We start from the raw sequence: 27,385 nt of genomic DNA on the forward strand, positions 1-27,385 counted from the left end.
GGTATACTTTGAAGCTAAACACTCAGAATTAAAGATCTGATGATACTTACATCATCTATAGCGTTCTAAACTTCTTAATGTATATTGAAACATTATAAAATAATTTTAAGAGCAGACATACTTTGTTCATGTTTTCAGGAGAATATATCTAGTGTTTCACCAATAAATAATCTGCTTTTTTTTCCTGGGGTGTATTTCTGTATGTGTGAATGTACATATTTTCCTTTGGAGCAGGCGTATAACTGTATCAAGATTTTGATATCAGAATCATGAAATCTTTGGGAATTCCCTGGTAGTCCAGTGGTTAGGACTTTGCTTTCCACTGCAGGGGGACATGAGTTCAATTCCTGGTCAGGGAACCAAGATCCCACAAGCTGTCTAGAGTGGTCAAAAAATGAAGAAATAAAACAGGGAACTCTTGTTTGTCTCCCATTAAAAAAAAGAACCATGAAATATTGGAGGAGTAAATTGTAAATTGGATTGTTTTCCATTATATGTAATAAAGTATATATGTATGTATATTATAAAAAAAAACATCAGCAGAAAATATAAAAAAAAAATTCAAACAGTACATGCAGGCATTAAATTAAAACCACAAATAAAAGTCCTTATTTATGCTTGCCACAGAACAGTGAATTAGATATTCTGAAGAAAACAAAAAGGAAAATTCCAATGTAAAACACATAGATGTTGTTTAAAGTAAAAAAAAAAAAGTTCATTGGCCAACCCAATATATTGATGCTGTCTTCAGTTCAGTTCAGTCACTCAGTCATGTCTGACTCTTTGCAATCCCATGGACTGCACCACACTAGGTCTCCCTGTCCATCACCAACTCCCAGAGTGTACTCAAACTCATGTCCATTGGGTCGGTGATGCCATGTAACCATCTCGTCCTCTGTCGTCCCCTTCTCCTCCTGCCCTCAATCTTTCCCAGCATCAGGGTCTTTTCAAATGAGTCAGTTCTTCGCATCAAGTGGCCAAAGTATAGGAGTTTCAGCTTCAGCATCAGTCCTTCCAATGAATATTCAGGACTGATTTCCTTTAGGATGGACTGGTTGGATCTCCTTGCAGTCCAAGGGACTCTCAAGAGTCTTCTACAACAACACAGTTCAAAGCATCAATTCTTCAGCGCTCAGCTTTCTTTATAGTCCAACTCTCACATCCATACGTGACCACTGGAAAAACCATAGCCTTGACTAGATGGACCTTTGTTGGCAAAGTAATGTCTCTGCTTTTTAATAAGCTTTCTAGGTTGATCATAACTTTCCTTCCAAGGAGTTAGCATCTTTTAATTTCATGGCTGCAGTCACCATCTGTAGTGATTTTGGAGCCCAAAAAAATAAAGTCTGTCACTGTTTCCCCATCTATTTGCCATGAAGTGATGGGACCAGATGCCATGATCTTAGTTTTCTGAATGTTGAGTTTTAAGCTGTCTTAGGAAAGAGAACTGCCCAAGGCTGAAAAAATTAAATAGGGGTTTGAAACTAGTGTGCTAGTGAAATATGGGTTGTTCACATCAGGAAGCTGAGGCTTCATAGATAAGTGGTCAATCCTATGAAAAATAAGAAATTAGACCTTAGGCTGTGCAAGGTGAGACAATGCTGAACTGGGAGTCTCAGCAAAAGTCCATCTCTTTGAAGAGGACACAACCTTAGTAAAATTGTTTGTGTGACTTTTGTTTTATTTCCTTCAACAAGAGGATAAGATAATTATTGAACAGCAAGGTAAGATAGAATGATGATACTTATTTCAAAGTGGAGGAAGTAAAATACTAACTCTTGACATCAGATACATGAGACATGAAAGAATCTACCACTTGACAAAAGAAGTAACATCCTCTGGAGATAGTCAAGTTTGTATCAAAGCAAGCAGGGAGAAGGAATGCCCAGAGAAACTGTGCAAGACGCAAGTACTGACTGATAGAGACAGAGTGAGAGACATGTGGATTTCATCTCAACAGTCTCATTCATGGGGAAATATCTATGATTTTAAAACTAACTGAATAATATTAAGTATAAATATAACAATAAAATGCTACTGTGGAAACAATTGTTTGCCTTTATATACATATTGTACAAATATTCCAATGAGAGTTAAATGGCATAGTTTTATAGAGTAACGGTTAATCCCAAATAAATTATATTTGACTTTAGGATGTTGTTTGAATATCATATTTAGACATTACTTCCAGTGTTTTTCTCCCTAGTGTTAGTGATTCAAGAGAAGAATGAGAGATATAGAGGAGAAATACAGGGAAAGTAAGGCTGTACATGGATTACCCACACAGAAATAATTAAAAGTCGATTGTTTGCCTTAATTTCAGTTACCTTGTGTTGATTAACCTATTTATTTATTTACTTTCTAATAGAGGAAAATACATTTGGAAAACCTATTTATTATTCTCTGTAGAATTGTGATTTTTAATACAGAAGTTACAGTTATGTTAAAAAATATGAATAATTCTAACTTGTCTTTTTCTATGCTGTTGACTTAGGGTATTTATTTTTTTTATTATTTCTTGTTATAGTCACTCTATGATTTTGCTCAGCTAGCAATCTTAGTAATTCTTTTATCCAGTGATGGAATTCTTTTCAAGGGGATAAGGGAGGAAGATTGGATTTTTTTATCCAAAAGAAAAACTACTGTGAGGATTTCTTTGATATATTTAATAAGAACAATAGCTAAAATGTCACTCAACTGCTACCACATACAATCAAGAAACTTTCAGAAGTTTTAAATAAAATGTAGTTTTAAAGATTGATCTTGACATATATACATAATGAAGGCCTGAATAGTGAGCAAGGTCACTGCTGAAGTAGACTAAAGGGATCTTGATTCTCCAAGCCATTTTCCACTAAAGACACTTAGTCCTTGAAAATCTTTGACCATGTTATTTGGCACCATATTACCTCAGTACACATGTAATAATAAAAATAAAAGCAATAATTGGGATCTATTGCAATTAATCTTCTTCTTAAAGTCACTCAGTTGTGTCCGAATTTCTCCAGGCCAGAATAGTGGAGGGTAGCCGTTCCCTTCTCCAGGGGATCTTCCTAACCCAGGGATCGAATCTAGGTCTCCCACATTGCAGGCAGATTCTTTACCAGCTGAGCCACAAGAGAAGCCCAAGAATACTGGAGTGGGTAGCCTATCCCTTCTCCAGGGGATCTTCCTGAGCCAGGAATCAAACTGGGGTCTCCTGCAATGCAGGTGGATTCTTTACCAGTTTGAGCTACCAAGGAAGCCCAATTATACTAATTGTAATTAATATAAAAGTCTTATTGGAAATTCCCTGGTGATCCAGTGGTTAGGACTCTGTGCTTCTACTACACGGGGTCTGGGTTTGATCCCTGGCCGGGGAACTTAAGATGCTGCAAACCACCACATGACACAGCCAAAAAGAAAAAAAATCTTATGAAATGTAAACATGGAATGAAAACCAGCATTTTAATTTGCCCTATTCCAATCTCCACCTCCAGATTTTCAATAGTTTTGAGAAACAAAAGCCCACACTTTGCATGAAATCACCATCATAACTCAGGCCTCACGATCACCAGAAGGAGCAGAATGGAGTTGAAACTCCTTCAAAGTCTCATTCCCAAAGAATTCACATTATTTGACCTGTCTGGTATTTCCCTGGAAGACCATGCTTTCAAGGTTGTGTTATTTGATCTGACTTGAAGGTCACCAGGAGAAGGCAATGAATGGCACCACACTCCAGTATTCTTGCCTGAAAAATCCCATGGACGAACGAGCCTGGTTGGCAGCAGTCCATGGGGTCGCTAAGAGTCGGACACGACTGAGCGACTTTCCTTTCACTTTTCACTTTCATGCACTGGAGAAGGAAATGGCAACCCACTCCAGTGTTCTTGCCTGGAGAATCCCAGGGATGGGGGAGCCTGGTGGGCTGCCGTCTATGGAGTCGCACAGAGTCGGACACGAATGAAGCGACTTAGCAGCAGCAGCAGCAGCAGCAGCAGGAGCTCACCAGGAGTAGAAAGACTTTTCTCAGTTGATATCTGTCAAAAATAGTTACAGGCAATTGATTACATTCATGGCTGGCTAAAGCAGTAGGTAACGGGACAAAGAGTAGGCTAACCATACTGAGAATCTGTATAAGCAGGAAGTGAGGGCTAAAGTGTATTGTCAATTTCATGGCTGAGTTTTAAAAGTGTCCACCAACATACACACAGAGTCCCTAGACAAAAAATGGAAAACTTGTAATATTAAGAAATATCTGAATAAATAATTATGTGACCACTAAGCTAAATCAGAAGATATTTCCCTCACTACACATGGCAAAGAATAATAACCCAGTTTATGGTGCAGATCTACCAAATCCATGATTCGCTTTGCATTCTTTATTTCTGCTAATAAAATTATCAATCAAATGCTTGTGTGAGAAATCTAAGACTCATCTTTATCTTCTCTTTGTTATTTATTCCCTCTGAAATCCAATATATCTAAAAGTTCTATCTTCTAAATAACAAGACATATCGCCTTGCTACAGACTTTTTTTCAGTCTCCCATTATTTCTGACCTAGTCCATTGACAATAAATACCTTCCTTAATTCTTACCCTATTCTCAGCCTTTCCTTTTTCATTCTATTCCTCACTTTTCTATTAATGATTAAACGTACGTAATTGACTAACACAGACATATAACATATAATGTTATATTTTAGTTTCCAAGGGCTGCTGTAACAAATTATCACAAAACAGGTGGTTTTAAACAACAGAAATTTATTTTCTTACATTTCTAGAGGCCAGACAAAAATCAATGTGTTTGCAGGGTCGGGCTCCCTCTGAATGTTTCAGGAGTGAATAATCCCTTACTTTGTCCAGCCTATGGTGCCTCCAGGCATTCCTTGGTTAGTGGCAGCTTAACTCCAATTTCTGCCTCCATCTTCATATAGCCTTCTTCCTTGTGTGTCTGTGTCTCAAAATTCCTTCACCTTTCCCTCATTAGGGAAACTGATCTTGAAGTTAGGGCCCATCCTGCATCTAATATGATCTCACCTTGACATCCTTAATTTAAGTACATCTGCAAATACCTTATTTCCAAATAAGGTCACAGTCACTGGAACTGGAGGGTTAGGACTTAAACATATCTTTTTGGAGGCAACCCACTGTAATATTTATATAAATATATAATGATTTATAATTGATTTTACATATAGTTATTTATTTTCTTTAAAAATCCTTCTTTAATAAATCCTTGATGCCTATGTTGTGAAGTTTGTTCATCTGTTTATTTATTCAACAAGTACTGTGCTAGGAACTAGAGATACAAAGGTGAGTCTGACAGATACACTCCCTGTCATCATGGATGTCAGAGTCTAAAGACAGTGAAACTAATAAGTAAATATATGTGGTGTGCTGTGAGAATATATGTTCATGATTCTATGGAAATATGTAAAAGAGACACTTTCCCTAGTTAAAATGTTATGCTGAAGGTCAGAGATTGATCCTTAAGAGATTGATCCTTCACTCTCTGATTACAATTCACTTTTCTTTCATTATCTCTCACTCACCAAAATGAACTCCGTACTCCAATCATATAGACCTCTTTGTAGTTCTGTAAACATACCATTTCATTCATACTTCCTGAATTTATGCATTCTTTTCTTTATTCTGAAACACCTTTCCCCTCCTGTACTTGTACATCAAGCAATCTCAGTCACCAAAATTAAACTCAGGTGTTACTATTTCTGTGAGGCCTAGTCTCTCCATCATCTGCTTCCAGTTATTTTTTTCTTCCTAAAGAGCTTTCTACATATTTTTGACAGTTATCTCAATATACTATAATTACTCATTTACATATCCATTTCTGCACATACACTATGAGTTTATTAAAGGCTCTAAGTACATGTATACTGATCAAGTTCCAAAAAAGTGATATAGAAGTTCAATGCATACATGATAAATCAATGATGAATATACAGAACTAAAACAAAATATGCACACTTGTCCTACGTTTTATACTATTCTATTTTATATCCTTTTGTTACCTCTTCAATCATCAAATAGATGCAAACAGAATTTTTGGCTACCAAATCAACAATAATTAAAAAGTGTAATATACAGTATTTTACAGGAAGAATAGAGCTGGAAGAATCATGCTTTCTGACTTCACACTATACTACAAAGCTACAGTAATAAAAACAGCATTGCACTGGTACAAAAACAGACATACAGATCAACAGAACAGGATAGAAAGCCCAGAAATAAACCCATACACTTGGTCAATTAGTCTATGATAAAGGAAACAAGAATATACAATGGAGAAAAAACAGTATCTTCAATAAGTTGTGCTGAGAAACTGGACAGCTACATGTTAAAGAATGAAATTAGAACTTTAAATAAAAAAAGACAATCTATGGACTGGGAGAAAGTATTCACAAATGATGCTATTGAAGAAGAATTAATTCCCAAATTATGCAAACTGCTCATGAAGCTGAATATATATATTAAAAAAAAACCCAATCAAAAAATGGGCAGATCTAAATAGACATTTCTCCAAAGAAGATGTACAGATGTACAACAGGCATATGAAAAAATGTTCAATGTCACAAATTAGTAGAGAAATGCAAATCAAAAGTACAATGAAGTACCACATCACACCAGTCATAATGGCCATCATTAAAATGTCTACAAATAATTAATAATGGAGAGCTTGTGGAGGAAAAGGAACTCTCCTACATGGCTGGTTGGAATATAAATTGGTGCAGCCACTGTGGAGAACAATTTGTAGATCCCTTTAAAAACTGAAAATAGAGCTTCTATATGATCCAGCAATGCCACTCCTGGGCATATATCTGGAGAAAATAATTTGAAAAACTACATGCACCCTAAAATTCATAGCAGTACGACTTGCAATAGCTAAGACACAGAATTAACCCAAATGTCTATCAACAGATGGAAAAAGAAAATGTGGTACATATATACAGTGGAATGTTACTCAAAAAAGAATGAAATAATGCCATTTGGAGCAACATGGATGGACCTAAGGATTATCATATTAAGTGAAGTTGGTCAGACAGAGAAAGACAAGTATAATATCACTTATATGTGGAATCTAAAAAAATGATAGAAATGAACTTCTTTAAAAACAGAAACAGATCCACAGACAGGAAACAAACTTGTGGTTACCAAATGGGATAACAAGGGGGTGGTAGAGGGAGAGATAAATTAGGGGTTTGGATTAACATATACACACTACAATATATAAAGTAGATAAGCAACAAGGACATACTATATAGCACAGGAAATTATATTCAATATCTTGTAATAACCTATAATGGAAAATAATCTGAAAAAGTATATATATTGTTATGCATAGTTATTTATTTATATATATATATATATATAATTGAATCACTTTGCTGTGCACTTGAAATTAACATAACATTGTAAATGAACTGTACTTCAATTTAGAAATTAAAGAATTTTTAAAATTAAAAAATAAATTAAAAAGTAAAAAAAATGGTTTTACAAAAGGAGACAATCTCATCTCCTGAGGGGGTGATTTGTTACTTGTGAGTTAAGTGTACCTTTATTATTGATCATAATAGCCATCAGAAATATCTTTGCTAATAACTTAAATTATACTTTATTTTTTAATAAAGCCTGAAATTTAACTTGATAAAAACAGACAACTTCTTGTCTATCAAATTAACAACACAGTATTTTATTGAAAGTGATGACACTTTCATGCTATGTTGGTGAAAACGTAAATTCGCAAACACTTCAAGAATTTTAGAACATTCCTAGCCTTTGTCTAGCATCTAAAGTTTTAGAAATCAAACTTAAGTAAATGATCAATATGTGGGCAAAGATCGATGAGCAAAACTGTTTACTATGGTGACGTGAAAAAGCACAAATATCCGACAATAGTGAAATGGTAAAGTAAATTGATACATTCCTTCTGTAGATATTAGACAATATTTAAATATCATAGTTTTGAAGCATATTAATGAAATGTGTTGAATAATACAGTGAGAGAAGTATTGATTATGAGTCACTAACTCTAATATACAGCTTTTTCTAAGGACAACAGATGTGATAGTGTAGTCCTTTTCACGGTACCATGTGCATTTCCCAAATCCTCTTGAATTTCTTCTCCAAACAAAGATGATTTTGCTTTTCCTTTTGCTTCTGTTTTTCTTTTTGTAAAGGCAGCATACTCCAAGTTTCCATTTAATGATTTCCGTTGAATTGAAAGAAAAACATTGTTGGCATTTAAAATTCACTTCACAGCTCTCTCATCACCTACACCTGAAGTTAAGGAAGTTGTGAGGATTGTAAGCTTAAAGAGTCATTTACTTCAACAGCTCTACAGATATTCTTTTCTATCAGCCCCAACTTACTAGGAGGAGAAAACCTTTCCCTTCTTTATCTAAAATTTAACTTAGACTTACTACTATGGCTTTTCTATTAGCATTTGACAGCTACTTCCAAAACCTGGCACTCCAGTCTCTTGACTATCTACTTGAGACAGCTGCATAGATGGGATCCAACAATTTCACTATGAAAAGAACACTATGGTCAACCTATTCAGTACCATCATTCCTGCAGATATTTCTCTTTGGGAGATTTTCAGTCTAAACCTTTGGGCCTCTGACTTCTTCTATTGGTAGTAAAACATTTATTAATAGCAATGAACACTTATCTCATCAAAACATTTTTAATAAGTGAGGGGTGAAACAAAACTTTAAGTGAATCCAAAAGATTATAACCGGTTCACTTTTAAAAATTTCTAATACTTGACTTGTTATGTATTTCTAGCATAACTGATTCAGATAAAACTGTTACTATCTCTTTTTTAAGTATAGAAGATTTTGAAAACTTGAAAGATTCAATTAAAAAAATGTGTTCTTTCACATTTAATACCCCCTAATGCTTTTAATTAATCTGAATATCCTTAATTACTTCTGAAATTTTTCCATGTGTAAATAGCTAATTAAAGTATTAAACTATCCTTAAATGTTGCAAAGAATTAAATATGTAATTATTCCCAGGCTGATTAAAGGATTACATGAAAAGGTATCAAGGCTTCAGGTAGTTTTTTGTTGTTTCATTTTAAAATTCTGAACACTTTAAATACATTTTTCTCAACATATGTTCTCAGAGTACAATTTGTCATAGAGATTCATGACAAAAGAGGCTTCTTTAGAACACTCCCTTTAGATTTTTGAAACTGTTAGAGAACCTAAATACAATTCAAGTAAATATGAGTCATAAAATACCTACTGAAGAAGTGAAGAGTCAAGATGGCGGAAATGGTTTCCCAGCCTCAGGATATCATCAGCCTAAGAACATTTGTAGTGATGCCATACTTTTTTTTTTAATTTGTCTTCTAGTGGCTTAGGGTTGCCTATCAAATTACATCTTTCTGGCAAACAACTTGGATGAGATTTTGCTGGAAGATAAAAGTTTCCTCAATTTACTGACACAAATCAATTAAATCTCATAATGAGCTCAGTTAATTTTTGAACTTGGCTCCAGTGTCATCTGAAACATTACACCAAATCTAACACAATAAATAGTAACCTAAAAGCTACAAGGTTCATTCATGTAATTAGCATTTCTTTGTTTTCAATAATTCTGTGAACAGTAATTAAACCAATGTGCCAATGGGTAATATTAGCTTCAGTTTAGAAATGACAATACCATCTAAAATACTTTTAACAAAATCACCTAGAGATCCAGAGAAGAATATTTTACTTACTGAGTCTCTCTTTATTTAGTAATAAACTTCAAGTTAGTAGTAAATTTCCGTGTATAAGATCACCCTTCAGTGCAACGGGGCAACTAGAGCAATACTTACTAAACAAAACATGTTTGACTCTGTTGTACATATTCCCTTCAAAGTGCCCATTTCTCTTAAGTCTAGTGTCCTCCCTCACTAACACCACTTGACTTACTATACAAATTATATTCTGGGTTTCACAAAATTCAAGTCAGTTAACATTGGCTTGAAAAGCTGGTAAAAGGCAGCCTCCCAGGTGCTGACTGGAATTTGAATTTACATTCAATCAATTATATTCACAGTGCAATTAACTATGTCTTCAAAATTGTTCCTAATACAAAATGTTTGATGACCAAAATCAGGCTTTTCCACATGGGGTACTTCACTTAAATATTTCAGGAAATGAGAAATTTATGTGGTTTAGATTTTGTAGTATCTCAATGGTCACTTTGATTACCTTTGTTATCTCACTATCACCATGTGAATATTTGACTACCCAAATATTGTAGAAATCAGTGATGTTCTGATTTCTGCCTCCTAAGGTTTCACATCTGAGAGTTTGCTAATTAAAACAACAAAATATAGATTAATAAGTAAAAAAAAAAAAGAATAATCCTTTACTATGTGTATGTTAGCTAGCAAAAGTAGCTAAAGTTAAGAGTTTATATGGGCTTCCCCAATGGCTAAAGAGGTAAAGATTCTGCCTGCAATGTCTCTTGGGTCTCCCAGGAGGAGACTCTGGTTGGATCCCTGGGTCATGAAGAGCCCCTGGAGGAGGAAATGGCAACCCATTCCAGTATTCTTGTCTGAAAAATCTCATAGACAGAGGAGATTCCTGGGCTACAGTCCTTAGGGTCGCAAAGAGCCAGACATGGCTTAGCACTTGATGGATGGATGGAAGGGCTTATATATCTTATGTAGTAGGAAAAAGGGAGGAGGAAATAGGTTTCTTTTCTGTGGAAAGAACAAATAAGTTTTCTTTAGGAAAGACAAATTAAATTTTAGGAGAGCAAATGGGAAATAAGAAAGTTTGTTATTTTTGTAATGTTTATTTATGTAAAGGTATTAAAATTTTTAATGTTTATTTATGCAGGTACAACTGATCTTTCTGACTTCTTGGCCTTGAAACTCTACCAAGAGGGTATAGTAGGTTTACTTTTGTTCTCTCTCCTGGGAGTAGATGCACCCCAAAAAGGGAATTTTATGGCAGCTTCATTTCCCGTAAGTTTCTGTTTTTAGTGAGATAGAAGAAGTTTAGAGAAGGCTTCTTTCTGCATCTGTTTATTCTCAAATATCTTCAGTTTACTATAATTTTCATACTAACCCTGGGGTTACAGTTGGGTCCACTCAGTGGTTACTGAGAGTCTGAGTCTTACAGTTGAAAATATATTACAGGTAGATTTGTTATTCAATGAATCAGTCATCTTTGATATAAATTGAGGGGAAAGGCAAAATCTGAAGGATATGATATTTTAGAGGACCTGAGTTTTAAAGAACCCTAAAGTAAAAATTGCATTCTTCAATAGAATTTTAAATTCTCTGCATTCATTTTGTTTTATAATTTGCTTCTTATTATTTCACCCTATGTTTTAACCCCAATTCACTCCATGATACAGTTTTAAGTCACATTCTAAAATTTACACTGTCATTCTTCTGGGTTCTGGAACTAATGCTTTGTTCTAGATGATGATATAGTGGTACCAATATCATTAAGGCAAGCTTTTTCTCCCCCAAAAACTTATTAAACTGATATGGAAGACAAATACAGGTAAACGGATAGTGATGTGATATAATAAAGATGTGAATAATGGTTAGGAGGAAGGATGCCATGATAGACTTTAGAGAACAGATAATGTTTGACTTTTGGTCAAATTTACTGCCATTGCTTTGTCCTAGAATTTCTTTTTCAGATCTGAATATAATTCTACATGTTTAGCTTGTAATTGCTCTAGCTTTCAAAATGACTGTAATTGCTTTCTGGGTATAAATGTAACCATTCATATGGATTAAATATGCTATACACCGGCTTCCTTGTATTATATTCTTGGGACTATACTTGAAAGTCAGTCCAAGAATTTTATTACCAGTGACTTATTTATGAAAAGGTGTCACCACCAATCAGCATAACATGAATTACCATAATAATGACCACATTTACCAATGACAGTTCCTATCTGAAGAAATGACATCACCAAATAAATTAATTTCAGAATAGTGGACTATTTTCAATTAGAATTAATATCTTTCAATTTATTTCCAATTTTCCTTTCATAAAACTTAAATTTAATCAATTTCTTATTTGATAAAATTATACCTGTAAAGAATTCAAGTGACTAGGCCGAAAATGCAAAATTCAATAGTATAAAATAAAATAGATTATAAAAGATTATAGTGTTACCAAGCCAGGTTTCATTCAGAAGCTCATTCACATGGTAATTTGTAAGCATTGCCTACAAAGAAACATATCATAGAACCTATAACATCCAAACATAACTATATCTGTTAACTTATACTGATTAATATAAAAGACTAAATAAAATGTATTTACATTATTAGAAGTAAAGGTAACATTTAAGTTCACACCACCATTACAAAAAAAAAAAGCAAATTCTATTATGTATAGCTGGACACAAAGTGATTAATTATAATTCAAATATATTTTACTTGCCCTTTGCTTTTATCTTGGTGTGTTTTAGGCTCATACATTTTGCAAACTAGCACAATTCTTCCAGATCAAAGTTGGAAAGATTTCAGTTTAATTTATTTTTAGTCTACAATCATACTGTTAAGGAAACAGGTCAATTTCTCACATCAGACTAACCTTAATGTACTAGTATAGACAAAAATTTAAATATCATATTGATATATATTGTTTACATTCATACTTTCACAATCACATCTCTATATACAGATACATACAGTAACATACAACAGAAAAATTCATGAAAGGATTATTTAATTAAAAAAATTTAAAATGGTAAATCCAAATTCAATATGTTTCCTATTTTCCTAGAGCAGGGTCAAAGACAAAGTCCTTCAGAAGAATATAGCCAAGTAACTGTTCCTTTGGCTGCCAAGAATGGTGAATTTATCTAGCTTTCCCAGATTAGAGGGCTTCCGTATTGTCTCAACGGTAAAGAATCCACCCTGTCAATGCAGGAGACATGGGTTCAGTCCCTGGGTTGGGAAGATCCCCTGGAGAAGGAGATAGCAATTCATTCCAGTATACTTGCCTGGGAATCCCATGGACAGAGGAATCTGGCAGGCCACAGTCCAGGGGGTTGCAAAAGAGTCAGACACGATTTAGTGACTAACAACAACAATAACCCAGATTAGACCTCCATTTTCGGTTTTATGAATTGTTATACAAAATATAATGCCAGGAAAGCCAAATTTATAAATCCAAAATTTAGAAAGGTCCATTTCCATCATATTCACTTAAACTTGGATAATTTTGTTTCTGGTATTCTTCCCCCACCCTAAAAACAAACTTTATTTTAGAGTACAATTTGTTTTCAGTTGCTATAAAGCCAATTTCCCAAATGATGCTACTTATCTTGTCTCATTTATAAAATACAAAATTTCTACAACAATCCAATGTCCTGGCATTTATTCTCAGCCATGTACTAATACTTGAAAACTTCTGTCTTCAGTTTGAACATTTCTTGGTGAAAAATAATGTTAATTCATGCATTTATAGCTCTCAGAAATATATAAATTAATAAAAGATGAACTTTTCCTAGCAGTCTTCTGGAATGTGGAAAAGGGTAAATAATTTTAAATAAATAATATGAAGAAATATGGGAAATAACTTTTAAACTATATATGAATACCACTTTTAGAAATACATAAATTATTTAGCTAAGATTGAAACTAGATGAAATGGAAAATTTGAAAAAAATAATAAACATTAAAGAAATCTATAAAGTAGTCCAAACATGACTTCCTTCAAGAGATTATGGATCCAAAAGTTTTATCTACTAATATTTCAAAATCTTTAGGATATATCTCCTATTGAAATGTTAATAAATTATTTACAAATTTGGAAAGATCCTTAATTCTTTTATGAAGTTAGAATAATCTGGATAAGAAAACCTGAGAGGTACATGAAACAAAGAAAGAAATATGGAAACTTTTGCCTAATCTTGCCTAATAATATACCTACACCAACAATGTATTGGGTTGGCCCACAATTTCTTTTGAGTTTTTCCATAAGATTTTATGGAAAAAAATCTGAATTAACTTTTGGGCCAATCAAAACAAGGATTCTAATTTCTCCACATCTTTTGCAACACCTATCTTTTTCTTCTTTTTAACCTTTTTTTTTTTTTGATAATAGGCATCCTAACAAGTGTGTGATTTTGATTTGCATATCCCTAATGATTAATGATGTTGAGCACCTTTTCACATAACTGTTAGCCAACTGTATGACTTTTTTGAGGGGGGATGCATGGTGCAGCATACAGGATCTTAGTTCCCAGACCAGAGATCAAACCCTGTGTCCTCTGCATTGGAGCATGAGTCTTAACCACTGAACTGCCAGGGAAGGCCCCTGATTTCTTTAGAAAAATGTATATTCAGGTCCTTTGCTCATTTTTAAAATGGATCTTTTTCTTTTTCTTTCTTTCTTTTTTTACTATTGAATTGTAAGAGTTCCTTATATATTTTGGAGATTAACTACATATCAGATTTATGGTTTGCAAATATATTCTCTCATTCTATAGACTGCATGTGCATTCTGTTGATTGTTTCCTTTGATGTGCAGAAACTTTTTAGTTTGATGTCCCACTAGTTCATTTTTGCTTTTGTTGCCTGTACATTTGCTGTCATGCCAATGAAATCATTGTCAAAGCCAACTTCATGAAACTTTTCTCCTATGTTTTCTTCTAGGAGTTTTAAAGTTTCTGATCCTTAAACTTTTTAAATACATTTTGAGTTGATTTTTGTATATGGTGGAAGATAGGGGTCAAATTTCATTTATGTGGCTACATAAACATTGATACTAGCTCATTATTACCAATTCACATCCATAAATCAAAAGAGAACTAAAAGATGCTGAAATATCATTTGATAAAACAGCATGTGCAAAAAAATTTTCTAGGTAATCAAGAGACATTTTTGTAGCATGAATGATATGTTTAATAGTAAACACTGGAAATATTTTGGTAGAAATTAGAAACTGACTTAAAATTATAATCTTAAATTGTTATAGATTTTCAATTCAGTGCTACAAGATTTTAAGAAAAAATAAAAGGAATAATATTGAATAAAAAGGGAAAATTATCATATTTATAGGTCATATCACTACCTAGAAAACTAATTAGTACTAACAAGAGAGGTCAAAGAATTCACACAATAGGAAAATTAGATTAGAATTCTAGTATACCAGACACAATCACATGGAAAACAGAGCATTTAAAGAAAGAAAAGAGTATTTAAACTAAGAAACAAAAAAAGTATAAAATACCTAAGAACAATCCTTTAAAAAGAAATGTGGGGGATCTACATAAAAAGAAAAATAATTAAACATTGCTGAGTGACATAAAATAAAACTTGAATAAATCAAAGAAGATCATATATTTGGATAGAAAGAAACATAATTGTGTTATTTCTTCACAAATTAAATTATAAATTTAAAGCTATTCCAATGACAATTTCAATTACATATTTTAATGTGATGAATGATTATCAAATTCTTCTATAAGGAAAAAAGGAAGAAAATCTAAGAAAACTTCACAAAGAAGAGTATTAAAAAGGAATTTGCCCTAATAAGTAAAGTATATGTAATATGTATTTTTTATATATATTACTGTGGTATTATGTTAAGATAGGCACAGATTCAATAAATAGAGCATTAAAACAGAATAACTAATCAAGAGTGCTTATATTTTGGCCTAGTAATTGTACATTTGCAGAATTATACTAAAGATATAGTCAGGATTCCATCAACAATCTCTTATAAGAAAATTTTTTTTGTGCAGGTTCACTCATGTTAGCAAAAACTTGACTCCTTACTTAACAAACTAGACATAAAAATTACATAAATCAGTAAATAAAATATAGTAAAAAAAACTGAGCTGCTATGCTACTTAAAAATGTTTTTAAATAATATTTAATGTTATAAACATAACCATAATTATAGGAATAAGTGAATAAGTCATGCTGCAACTCTATGATGGAATGCTATGGAGTTGTTTCTACTTGTGACTTTGAATTTCATGATATGAGAAAACCTGACACAATTTTAAAAGCAGGATTTTATAGTACAATACAATATGGCTTGTTTCATGTGAATTTTATATAAATTAAAAAATTATGCGCATGTGTACATATGCAAACACATATATACACATGCATATACATACTTACATGAATATACATACATGAATATTTGACTTTGGAGGCCAGTGGGACTTGATTACGGAGCTTCCACAGGACTGGGGAAGCAGACTCTTGGAGGGCACAAACAAAACCTTGCATGCACCAGGACCCAGGAGAACAAAGCAGTGCGCCCCCAAGAGACTGAGTCAAACTTGCCTGTGAGTGTCAAGGAGTCAATAGTTTGGCCAACAGTTTGGTCTCAGGCCAAACAAAAGGGAAGGAACACAGCCCCACCCATCAACAGAAAAATGGATTAAAGACTTACTGAGTATGGCCCCTCCCATCAGAACAGGACCCAGTCTCCCCCAAAGACAGTCTCTCCCATTAGGAAGTTTCCATAAGCCTCTTATCCTTATCCAGACAAAATGAAAGTCACAATCACAGAAAACTAACCACACTGATCACATGAACTACAACCTATCTAACTCAATGAAACTATGAGCCATGCCATGCAGAGCCACCCAAGAGGGACAGGTCATGGTGGAGAGTTCTGACAAAATACGTGGTCCACTGGAAAAGCGAATGGCAAACCACTTCAGTATTCTTGCCTTCAGAACCCCATGAACAGTATGAAAAGGCAAAAAGATGTGACACTGAAGATGAACTCCCCAGGTTGGTAGGTGCCCAATATGCTACTGGAGAAGAGTGGAGAAATAGCTCCAGAAAGAACGAAAAGACAAAGCCAAAGAAAAAACAATGCCCAGTTGTGGATGTGACTGCTGATAGTAAAGTCTGATGATGTAGAGGACAATATTGCACAGGAATCTGGAATTTTAGGTCCATGAATCAAAGTAAAATAGAAGTGGTCAAATAGGAGATGGCAAGAATGAACACCGACATTTTAGGAATCAGTGAAGTAAAATGGACTGCAATGGGTGACTTTAACTCAGATGACCATTATATCTACTACTGTGGCAGGAATCCCTTAGAAGAAATGGGGTAGCCTTCATAGTCAATAAGAGTCCAAAATGCAATACTTGGGTGCAATGGGTGACTTTAACTCAGATGACCATTATATCTACTACTGTGGCAGGAATCCCTTAGAAGAAATGGGGTAGCCTTCATAGTCAATAAGAGTCCAAAATGCAATACTTGGGTGCAATCTAAAAAACAACAGAATGATCTCTGTTTTTTTCCAAGGCAAACCATTCAATATCACAGTAATCCAAGTCTATGCCTCGACCAGTAATGCTGAAGAAGCTGAAGGTGGACAGATACATGATGACCTACAAGACCTTCTAGAACTAACACCAAAAGAAATGTCCTTTTCATAATAGAGGACTAGAATGCAAAAGTAGGAAGTAAAGAAATAACTGGAGTACAAATACGTGGAGTACAAAATGAAGCAGGGCAAAGGCTAACAGAGTTTGGCAAAGAGAACACACTGGTTGTAGCAAACACCCTCTTCCAACAACATGAGAGACAGCTCTTACACATGGACATCACCAGATGGTCAATACCAAAATTAGATTGATTATACTTTTTGCAGCCAAAGATGGAGAAGCTCTATACAGTCAGCAAAAACAAGACTAGGAGCTGACTGTGGCTAGGATCTTGAACTCCGTATTGCCAAATTCAAACTTAAATTGAAGAAAGTAGGGAAAACCACTAGACCATTCATTCAGTCAGTCAGTTCAGTTCAGTCGCTCAGTCATGTCCAACACTTTGCGACCCCATGATCCGCAGCATGCCAGGCCTCCCTGTCCATCACCAACTCCCAGAGTCAACCCAAACCCATGTGCATCGAGTCAGTGATGCCATCCAACCATCTCATCCTCTGTCGTCCCCTGCTCCTCCTGCCTTCAATTTTTCCCAGCATCAGGATCTTTTCCAATGAGTCAGCTCTTCGCATGAGGTGGCCAAAGTACTGGAGCTTCAACTTCAGCATCAGTCCTTCCAATGAACACCCAGGACTGATCTCCTTTAGGATGGACTGGTTGGATCTCCTTGCAGTCCAAGGGACTCTCAAGAGTCTTCTCCAACATCACAGTTCTAAAGCATCAGTTCTTCGGTGCTCAGCTTTCCTTATAGTCCAACTCTCACATCCATACATGACCACTGGAAAAACCATAGCCTTGACTCCATGGACCTTTGTTGGCAAAGTAATGTCTCTGCTTTTTAATGTGCTGTCTAGGTTGGTCATAGCTTTCCTTCCAAGGAGTAAGCATCTTTTAATTTCATGGCTGCAATCAGCATCTGCAGTGATTTTGGAGCCCAGAAAAATAAAGTCAACCACTGTTTCCACTGTTTGCCCATCTATCTGCAATGAAGTGATGGGACCGCATGCCATGATCTTAGTTTTCTGAATGTTGAGACCATTCAGGTATGACCTAAATCAAATGCCTTATGGTTATACAGTGGAAGTGACAATTAGATTCAAGGGATTAGATCTGATAGACAGAGTGCCTGAAGAACTATGGACAGAGGTTCATGACGTTGTACAGGAGGCAGTGACCAAGACCATTCCCAAGAAAAAGAAATGCAAAAAGGCAAAATGGCCATCTGAGGAAGCCTTACAAATAGCTGTGAAAAGAAGAGAAGCTAAAGGCAAAGGAAAAAAGGAAAGATATTCTCATCTGAATGTAGAATTCCAAAAAGATTAGCAAGGAAACATAAGAAAGCCTTCCTCAGTGATCAATGCAAAGAAATAGAGGAAAACAACAGAATGGGAAAGACTAGAGATCTCTTCAAGAAAATTAGAGTTACCAAGGGAACATTTCATGCAAAGATGGGCACAATAAAGGACAGAAATGGTATGGACCTAACGGAAGCAGAAGAGATTAAGAAGAGGTGGCAAGAATACACAGAAGAACTATACAAAAAAGATCTTCATGTCCCAGATAACTGCAATGGTGTGATCACTCATCTCGAGCCAGATATCCTAGAGTGTGAAGTCAAGTGGGCCTTAGGAAGCATCACTACGAACAAAGCTAGTAGAGGTGATGAAACTCCAGCTGAGCTATTTCAAGTTTAAAAGTTGATGCTGTAAAAGTGCTGCACAATATATGTCAGCAAAAATGGAAAACTCAGCAGTGGCCACAGGACTGGAAAAGATCAGTTTTTATTCCAATCCCAAAGAAAGGCATTACCAAAGAATGTTCAAATTACTGCACAACTGCACTCATCTCACACACTAGCAAAGGAATGCCCAAAATTCTCCAAGTGAAGCTTCAACAGTATGTGAACCTGAACTTCCAGATGTTCAAGCTGGATTTAGAAAAGGTAGATGAAACAGAGATCAATTTGCCGACATCCGTTGGATCATAGAAAAAGGAAGAGAATCCCAGAAAAACATCTATTCTGCAGAGTACATCATGTGAAATGCCGGGCTGAATGAAACACAAGCTGGAACCAAGATTTCCAGGAGAAATATCAATAACCTCAGATATGCAGATGACTCCACCCTTATGGCAGAAAGTTAACAGGAACTAAAGATCCTCTTGATGAAAGTGAAAGAGGAGTGTGAAAAAGTTGGCTTAAAACTCAACATTCAGAAAACTAAGATCATGGCATCTGGTTCCATCACTTCATAGCAAATAGATGGGGAAACATTGGAAACAGTGACAGACTTTATTTTTTTGGGCTCCAAAATCACTGCAGATGGTGACTGCAACCATGAAATCAAAAGATGCTTGCTCCTTGGAAGGAAAGCTATGAGAAACCTAGATGGCATATTACAAAGTGAAGGCATTATTTGGCCAACAGGAGTCCATCTAATCAAAGCTTGTAGTCATGCATGGATGTAAGAGTTGGACTATAAAGAAAGCTGAACACCGAAGAATTGATACTTTTGAACTGTGGTGTTGGAGAAGACTCTTGAGAGTCCCTTGGACAGCAGGGAGATTCAACCAGTCAATCTTAAAGGAAATCAGTCCTGAATATTCATTGGAAAGACTGATGTTGAAGCTGAAGCTCCAATACTTTGGCCATCTGATGCGAAGGACGGACTCATTGGAAAAGACTGTGGTACTGGGAAAGATTGAAGGCAGGAGGAGAAGGGGAAGACAGAGGATGAGATGTTTGGATGGCATCACCAACTAGACGGACATGAGTTTGAAGAAGTTCCAGGAACTCGCAATGAACAGGGAATCCTGGTATACTGCAGTACATGGGGGTACAAAGTAGCGGACACAACTGAGCAATTGAACTAAACTGAACAAACATGAATATATTCCAATGAAGACTAAATGAAGATTTGTGGGATTATGAATGGAATTTTTCTTTATGCCTGAATCTAATTTATTTTCCCACACTGATCAGTTTGTCTTGATATAATTAAAAATTGTTATTGAAAGCAATAACTTTGAAAAAGGCTATAATATTCTTATCAATTTATAATATGGTAAAGAAAGTATCATAAATTACTGAGAAAAGAAAGGCCTACCTAACAAATGGTTATGAAATAATTGTCCAGTTACCAAAAGAAAACAAAGTATATCTTTATTTCTAAATTAACTATAAGTGTTTGAGGAACTAACTATAAAAATATAAGAAAATATAGAAATAGCTAGCAGAGAAAAGGAGGTAAAATATTTATCATATCTCAGATAATGGGTTCAGTGGAAATTTTCTAGATTAAAAACAAATATGTCACAAAGGACAATAAAAGTAAATGTTTTATATGTAAACATGCAAAATGTTAAGCTCTGCTGGTCAGAGACATTACATTAAAAGAAAAATGACTATTTGAGAAAAACATTCACACAAAGTAAAAATATGATATAAAGATCAATGAAAGCTCTAAATTATTCACAGACTAAGAAACACAGAAAGACTAGCAAATTGAAAATGTTTGGCCTCACTAATAAATTAAGGACTTCTAATTTAAATAGCAATAAGAGACATGTTGCCATTAATAAAATTTAAAAACCTTCTTTCTAATTATCATAAGTAATATTTAGAAGTGTAATGAGATAAACACTGTCTTAATTTGCTAATGAAAGTACAAACTGGTAATATTTTTAGGATACTTTGACAGCTTGCTTAAAATATTTTAAAAAAATCATTCTTTTTGACCAAATTCTCCTCTCTAGTTTTGAGTGGAGGAAGGAATCTATTTTGAGGAGAAAGAGATGCCATCAACTTTATTGGTCCAAAAAACTGATTGAATATTTATATGTTTAAGGGTGAAAAACTGAAAATCACCCAAATTACCAACAATAACTGGATATTATACCACATTCATCAAGTAAGCTATTATATATATTTTAAAAGTAACAGTGTGATGAAAGTTTGTAAATTCATTTAAAGTATAGAAAGCAGAATAAAAAATTATAACCCAATTGTATAAAACACAATAGTAGTTCCTAATAAAAATTTTTATGAAAAATAATAATGGAAAGAAATATAACAGTAGTTCTTTTAGCATCATAGGACTATGTTCCTTTAATTTTTATCTTCATAATTGTTCCATATTTTCCAAATTTCTAAAAAGAGCTTTTATTATTGTTAGAGTCAGAAAAATAAAATACAAGTTTCATATCATAGACTTCCTTAAATTATCTATTCCTTTTGAGTTTGCAGAGAAATCACATTCTACTGATCTTTCTTATTAACCTAATAGTTGATTTGTATCTTACAGAAAGTGAATTTCCATTTTCTGAAAATTGTGTGTAAAGCCATTATCACCCTGTATCAGATTCCATAGTTGGAATTTAGATATCATAAAGTTTGTCTTTTAAGGGATTAAAAAATAAAACTGTGTTTTTTGCCCTAATGCCTTAAATGGGGGGAGGGGAATGTAAACTTGAATATTGAAATATTTATCCATCTCCCGTCATTTGATATTTTGATAAAAGTATTAATTTGTATACTCAGGACTCTGTTTGTTTATTAAATTCTGTCACGAATTTAAGACTATGGAGGTACTTCCGTCTTTTATTAACTTATTTTTTTTTTGATATGGTGTTGACTTTCCATTCCCTGAACACACCAAGCACAGTCATACCTTCATGCTTGTTACACAGCTATTACTTATGCAGGAAACTCTTTCCCACTGTTTGCTATCACATGAAACAAATATATCCTTTAGTATGCCATTTAAATGTAAATGGCACTTTCTTAGGGACAACTTTCCAGTCATTCCTTTCTTTTTGACCCTTTCTCATTTTGCACTCTGATTCAATAAATATTACTTCTGTAGAAAATGACAGAAAATCTAACCTTGGTTTTTAAGGAAAATCAAAAGAGTTGGGGATTATCATCTCCACAAAGAGGTATTATCAGGGACTAAAACAATCTCATTGGGATCCCATTTCTGGTGCTGCTTTACTCCAGTGTAAGCCATCTCCTTGCAATGGCCAACTGCAACTTTTATCTTCTTGGCAAGTATCTAAAGAAGGCACAGGATTTACTTTCAGAGTAACTTGTGCCTAATGCCCTGAGCCAATCACTATCGTTAGGTCTAGATTGGCACTATCTTGATCACTGACCTACTCATGACCTAGTCTCTGTGTTTAGGAGTAAGTGTTCTGATCAGCAATATTGGAGAGACTGAAAGAAAGCATTAATGTAAAGAGTGGAAGTTAGAAAAAGGGAGATTTTTCTTACCCTTTTTATGGGGGAAAGAAATTTTCCTTTAGTGTTAGAGCAGAACTAGGCTTGTAGAAATCTACATGATTTTCCTGCCTAGGTTAGAAGTAAATATTTCAATTTAAAAGCTCTTAATAAATAAAACTCTTAAGCAACTTTCAAATATATTTTTTCACTCAAACAATAGAAGAATAATCCAAAATGTTTCTGTAGATTGATTTGTCAGCTAAAGACTTTTAAGACAAAAGGAAAGATATACAACAGGAAAAATAAAATACACATGATATACTTGGTGAAAAACAGAAAGCTTCATATTGTTTTTCAGATATTATACAAGAATTACTCCATCTTTGCGATGATGGTACTATCCTATGAACCATAAAATTAAATGTATTTACACCTTTCTTCTACAAATACTGCACGACTTCCAGTCATAAAAAAAAAAACAGAATATATAAAGTGACAGATGCTAGAGATTTTTTTTTCTCATCAAACTGGAATTCTGTGGATCAATAATTTTACAAGGCAAGATTTACAATATCTTCCAAAGAAAGCCAGAAATCGACCAGTGGTGCAGTGCTATAAAGTAGACACTGCTATAAGGATGTATGTGAAAGACTGCACTCCCTCAAAACCTTCCATAAACAAATACTCCAGGATACTTAGGTTACAATTAAAAGGTCACTCAACCAATCAACAACATCAGTGGACCACTAAATCTTCAGGTCTGAGACCACTCTCTGCCACATTTTCCATCACATAACTATAGTCAATAATCTGGAAAGGTGTCTGATGCAGTAGCTTCAGGTCTTGTTACTTCTGATTGGCCATACAGTCAGCCACAGTACCATTTTTTGGGCCACTTGCAAATCATAATGCCACATCTGAGATGTTCATCCCCATGGTTATTTCCCCCAAATAGAAACCATACCCAACAAACTAAGCAAATACCTCACAGTAGATCATAGGACAAAATTTTCTGGGGTTCACAACAGTGCTGCTTCTTTTTCAAAAGTGAAGCCTTTCTACTTTTCAATAATAATAAAGTTTATTCTAGTTATATTATCCAATTAAAATGTTCATTGTAGAATATTTATAAAATAAAACTGAAGGAAATACTGATTATCCATAATCCTACCATCTATACATAATTTTTTTAACCAGTGATATGTATTTCCAGCTAGGAATTTACTTATGTAGAAGCATGGAATAATAATAAAGATGATTATAACAAAAGCAAAGATAACTGCCATTTCCATGAACTCTAAGTACTCCAGGCTCTGTTTTAAACGCTTTAAATGGGTTGTATCACTAACTCTTGAAACAACCTAGATATGGATTATAGTAATTTATTTATTTATTTATTTTTTACATAGTAAAAAATAGCTTAGACATGGAAAACAAATTATTCAAAGTCAAATTCCTTTTAAGTTTTGGAGGCCAGGCTCAAACTAAAGTCTGTTTGGTTCCAAAGCCTGTGAACTTAAGCCCTATGTTATGCTACCTGATAACACAACATAGTCAAAATCATTCCCAAAAGAGTGTGTTAAGATGCACATTTTGATAGCTTTAGTACATTCACAGATTTGTGCATCCATCACCACTGTCTATTTACAGAGTATATTTATCACCCCTAAAAGAAACTTCATACTCATCAGCAATCATTTCTCATTTCTACCAGGGTCTAGCTACTAGTGATCTACAGCATATTTTTATGGAATTGTCTATGATGGACATTTCAAATAAATGAATGATACAATAAATGGCATTCTGTGTCTGACTTTTATTTTACGTAATGTTATCAAGGTTTGACCATGTTGCACTATGCATCAATATTATACTGCCTTTTTCCAATTTTTTATTGTGGTAAAATGAGCTCATAAAGTTTACCATTTAATTATTTTAGAGCATAAAAGTCAGTGGCTTTTTATATAGTCACGATGTTGTGCTATCATCACCACTACCTAGTTCTAGAATATTTTCATCACCCAACAAAAGGAAACTCATTGATACTCTCTCCATTCCTCCCACCTCAGCTGCTAGCAGCGAATAATCTGTGAATTTGCCTGGTCTGTATATTTCAAATAAACAGAGTAGTGCAATATATGGCTACTTGTGTCTGACTTCATTCACTTAGCATAATGTTCAAGGTTCATCCATGTATGTGTGTAGCATGTAACAGTACTTCATTACCTTCTATAGCTGAATATAACCACCCTGGTTAAATTTATCCCAAAATATTTATTATTTTTGATGCTACTGTAAATTAAGGGCTTCCCTGCTGGCTCAGATGGTAATGCTTGCATGCAGGAGACCCAGGTTTGATCCCTGGGTTGGGAAGATCCCCTGGAGAAGGAAATGGCTACCCACTCCAGTATTCTTGCCTGGAGAATTCCATAGACTGAAGAGCCTAATAAGCTACAGTTCACAGGGTCACAGAGTCAGACATGACTGAGCAAATAAACACACACCGTAAATTAATTGTTTTCTTTTCTTTCTTACATGTCTTTGATGGATATAAGCTTTTATTATTGTGTTAAAAATATTTAACATGAAATCTAACTTCAACAAGCTTTTTTAAGGTACAGTGTAGTATTGCTAACTATAAAAACAATGTTGTGCAGCAGATAGCTAGAACTTCTTTATGTTGCATGGTTGAAATTCTATACTCATTGGAAACACTCCACATTGCCTCCTGTTTCCAGCTGTTGATGACCACCATCCTATTTCCTGTTTCAGTGATTTTGGTTAATTTAAATACCTCATGTAGATATAATCACATTGACTTCCCAGGTGGCACTAGTGGTAAATAATCTGCCTGCCAATTCAGGAGACAGGAGATGTGGGTCTGATCCCTGGGTTGGGAAGATTCCCTGGAATAGGAAATGGCAATCCACTCCAGTATTCTTGTCTGGAAAATTCCATGGGCAGAGGAGCCTGGTGGAGCTGCAGAGAGTCAGACACAACTGAGTGGCTGAGCACACACACAAATATAATCACACCATATTTGTCTTTCTGTGATTGGTTTATTTCACTTAGTATGATGTCCTTAATACTGTAGCATGTGACAGTATTTCTGTCTTCTGAATAGCTAAATAATAAGTTCATCTTATATCTACACCAGATTTTCTTTTTCCATTCTTTCCTCAATGGATGTTTAGGTAGTTTTTCTATGTTGTTATGTACTGAAGTTTGATTTCCTCACAAATTTATATGTTGAAAGTCTATCCCCCAAAGTGATGGTATTAGGAGGAAGGACCTTTGAGAAGTAATTAAGATTAGATTAGGTCATGAGGTTATATATAACCTTACTTGCTTCTTTTCTCTGTTTTCTGCCATGTGAGGATACAAGGAAGAGTCTGCAATCTACAACCTGGAAGAGGCTTTCATCATAAATCAACCATGCTGGCCCTCTGATGATCTTCGAATTCTAGCCTCCAGAACTGTGAGAATTTGGAATCCAGAACTTCAGAACTTTCTTACTGTGGCTTATAAGAAACCCAGTTTATGATATTTTACTATAGTAGCCTGAGCTAAGACACACTTCTTGGCTATTGTGACTAACATATGCAATGAATGTGGAAATGCAAACATCTCTTTGAAATCCTGATTTCAATTCTTTTGGAAAAGTACTCAGAAATGAAATTACTGGGTCATATGGTAGTTTTATTTTTTGCAAGATTTTTCAATTTTGTTTGTATTTTCAAAAAGCCAACTCTTTTTTATGTTGATACCTTTTCTATTTTAAAAAATTCTCTGGTTTATTTTTGTTATAATCTTTATTATTTTGTTTCTTCTGTTAAATTTGGTCACAGTTTGTTCTTTTTCTATTCGGTGTAAATTTAGGTTGCTTATTTGCTGTCTTTTTATTTTATAATGTAGCCATTTACTTCTATAGACTTTCCTCTTATACTTCTTTTGGGGGAACCCATTAACTTTACTATGCTGTGTTTTTGTTTTCACTTGTCTCAAGATAGTTTGTAAATTCCCTATTGATTTCCTCTTTCATCCAATTGTTGTTGAAGGGTGTTTTGTTAAGCATTGATATTTTTATGAATGTCCTCATTTTCTTATTTTTTTTAATTTCTAGTTTCATTCCGTTGTGATTGGAAAAATATTTGGAATTATTTTGATCATCTTAAATTTGTTAATACTATTTTTGTGACCTAATATGTAGTTTATCCTGGAAAATATTCTGCATGCATTTGAGAAAAATGTGTATTCTCCTGTAGAGTGGAGAGTTCTGAATATATCTGTTAGGTTCATTTGTTTTGTAGTATTGTTCAAGTCTGTTGTTTCTTTATTAATTTTCTGTTTGGAAGTTCTCTACATTGCTAAAAATGGGGCATTGACTCTAATATTAAATTAGTGTCGATTTTTTCTTTGGATTCATTAATATTTGCTTTATATACTTAGATGTTCTGATGTTGGATTCACATATATTTATAATGGTTATATCTTTCTCTCAATTTGATTCTTTTATAATTACATAATTACCATCTTTGTCTCTAGAAACAGTTTTTGACTTATAGTCTATTTTGTCCATTATAAGTATAGGCAGCCTCTCTGGGCATGCCACCCTCTGAGCATGTGTTCATCAACAAGAAATTGCTTTGAACCTCTTCAATTAGGGTTTTTTTTTGAGGCTTCATTATGTAAGTATGATTTATTCAATTATTGACCATTGGTGACTCATTGTGTCTTCCCACTCTGGAGGTTAAC

At 34.3% G+C, this 27,385-nt stretch overlaps 1 long non-coding RNA gene across 1 annotated transcript in view; it reads left to right on the top strand.

The window, feature by feature from the left end:
- LOC145535868 (uncharacterized) overlaps positions 1–27,118 on the top strand; it is a 202,960-nt gene extending 175,842 nt beyond the window's left edge. The window contains exon 7 of the long non-coding RNA XR_014075521.1: positions 26,008–27,118. This is a non-coding gene — a long non-coding RNA (uncharacterized LOC145535868). The remainder of the gene's footprint in view (positions 1–26,007) is intronic.
- The last annotated feature ends 267 nt before the right edge of the window (positions 27,119–27,385 follow it).

The sequence above is a fragment of the Giraffa tippelskirchi genome, chromosome X (assembly GCF_054371585.1).
Source record: "Giraffa tippelskirchi isolate mGirTip1 chromosome X, T2T-mGirTip1v1.2.pri, whole genome shotgun sequence".
NCBI classification, from domain to species: domain Eukaryota; kingdom Metazoa; phylum Chordata; class Mammalia; order Artiodactyla; family Giraffidae; genus Giraffa; species Giraffa tippelskirchi.